The sequence below is a fragment of the Helianthus annuus genome, chromosome 13, assembly GCF_002127325.2.
Source record: "Helianthus annuus cultivar XRQ/B chromosome 13, HanXRQr2.0-SUNRISE, whole genome shotgun sequence".
In the NCBI taxonomy this organism is placed as follows: domain Eukaryota; kingdom Viridiplantae; phylum Streptophyta; class Magnoliopsida; order Asterales; family Asteraceae; genus Helianthus; species Helianthus annuus.
The window spans coordinates 111781141-111783399 of record NC_035445.2 but is presented as its reverse complement, the minus strand read 5'-3'; the positions used below and the strand labels follow the sequence as shown (position 1 = coordinate 111783399).

The 2259-nt window shown below is 37.8% G+C and overlaps 1 pseudogene; it reads left to right on the top strand.

Moving 5' to 3' along the window:
• The first annotated feature begins 1420 nt into the window (after positions 1-1420).
• On the top strand, positions 1421-1896 carry LOC110901473 (annotated as a pseudogene).
• Positions 1897-2259: the final 363 nt, after the last annotated feature.

Sequence of the window (2259 nt, the reverse complement as noted above, 5' to 3'; positions counted from 1 at the left end):
CGATTTTGTGTTGCAGGTTGCAGGTTTCGATTTCGTCTCTCAACCACCACTACCACCAGATATAAGAGGATAAGAGAGTTGCAGGTTTTAATTTTATGTATGTGGTGTGGTGTGGATAGAGAGAGAACTGAGATTGAGATGGAGGTGGTTGTGTGGTGTGGATAGAGAGAACTGAGATTGAGATAGAGAGATTAGTTTAATAATTTTAATTAATAATTTGGTATAATAAAACTCATAATGACCATTTTGCCGCTGAGGAAAAGGACAAAAAATAAGGATTTAATTTGAGAAATATGAGCTGATTTATTTTTGGACTAAAATGGCAAAAAAGTGAAACCACAGGGACCCAGATGCAAAAAGTTTCAAATTTAGGCTAAAGTTGCAAAAGTGACAAAAGTGACCATAACTCAGGGACCAAAATGGAAGTTTACTCTTCTTATAGCACACGCCAAATATTTATAGCAGATGAGGTTCGACATATCACGGGTTCATTCAAATTTTGGCAATTTAAATAACATAAAGAAAAATGCATGCCATCTCTGTATTGTATGTGTGTGCGCCCGCACTCTTTTAGATAAAACAACAACAACCATACCCAGTAAATCCCACAAATAACAAAGCTACTCATAGGGTCTGGGGAGGGTAGGATGTAGACAGACCTTGCCTCTATCCCTAGGGATAGAGAGGCTGCTTCTAGAAGAGACCCTCAGCTCCAAAACGAACAACAAACCAACACATCAAGTCAAAGAATATAGAAAAATAGAATATAGAAAAAAGAAGTCACCTATACCAAGAATGAGATCCGAGTGACACAGTATAATGTAAATCATGTATAATAGCATACAACATCATTCGTGCATATACACAAGAAGTCAATCACCGGTAAAGTCACTTAAGGAATAAGAAAAACCTACGTCCCTAAAATGCACCTAAGGCCTTACTGCAATATCCTCTAGAAGTCCTAACCCTGATCATACACCTCCACGAAGTCCTATATTGGACCATATTCTTAGAAAGATGCAACTCTAGTAAATCATGAACTATATTTTTCTTGATTTATATATGTACTTCTTATGACAAAATCATTAAAACTTATATTAGCGAATGAATATGAGTTCTAATATCTCAAATAATTAAATTAGAGTAAATTACATTTTTGGCCCCTGTGGTTATATCACTTTTACTATATTAGCCCAAATTTAGAACTTTTAACAGATCTGCCCCTATTGTCTCTATAACTAACCATTTTGGCCCCTAAGTCTAACCAAACCCCCAACTCTGGTTAATTAATTGACACATGACTTGCACATGATGTCTAAAAATGTAATTTCCCCTCCCCTTTTATGAATTTATAAATAAAACCCTAACATTATTTTTTTTGACTTCATCTTCTTCCTTAATTCATCTTCTTCCACCACCAACTACCTTTTTCCGATCACTTTTCCGGCACCGCAACCATGATGCACATGACCTTCTACTGGAGCCACAACGTCACCCTCCTCTTCTCCTCATGGCAAGCCGACTCATGGATCAGTTACGCTTTCACCTTCCTCGCCTACTTCATCTTCTCCATCTTCTACGAGTACATGGAGAACCGCCGCCTCCGCTTCAAGCTCCTCTCCACCTCCGCCGCCTCAACCACCACCGACGGCACCGTCGTTGATGCTACACTGCTCCTGAACAAGAAGCCGGTGGAGTGTCGGTATGGTTGCTGGAGCGGTTCTGTTCGAAATTAACTCGGCGATTGGATACTTCCTTATGCTTGCGATAATGTCGTTTAATGGCGGTGTGTTTGTTGCGATTGTTGTTGGATTGGCTGTTGGATACTTGTTGTTTAGGAGTGGTGATGATGAGCAGGTTGTGGTTGTTGATAATCCGTGTGCCTTAGGATTTTGAAAGAAATCACGAAGAAGATGAATTAAGGATGAAAATGAAGTGAAAAAAAAATTAATTTTAGGGTTTTATTTATAAAGTCATAAAAGGGGAGGAGAAATTATATTTTTAGACATCATGTGCAAGTCATGTGCCAATTAATTAATTAGAGTTGGGGGTTTGGTTAGACTTAGGGGCCAAAATGGTTAGTTATAGAGACCATGGGGGCAGATCTGTTAAAAATTCTTATTTTGGGCTAATATAATAAAAGTGATATAATCACAAGGGGCAAAATGTAATTTACTCATTAAATTATCCATAAAAAATTAAATTACAGTTCATTACAATTTAATACAGGTCCCATCCATGACAAAAAGCAATAGGCCA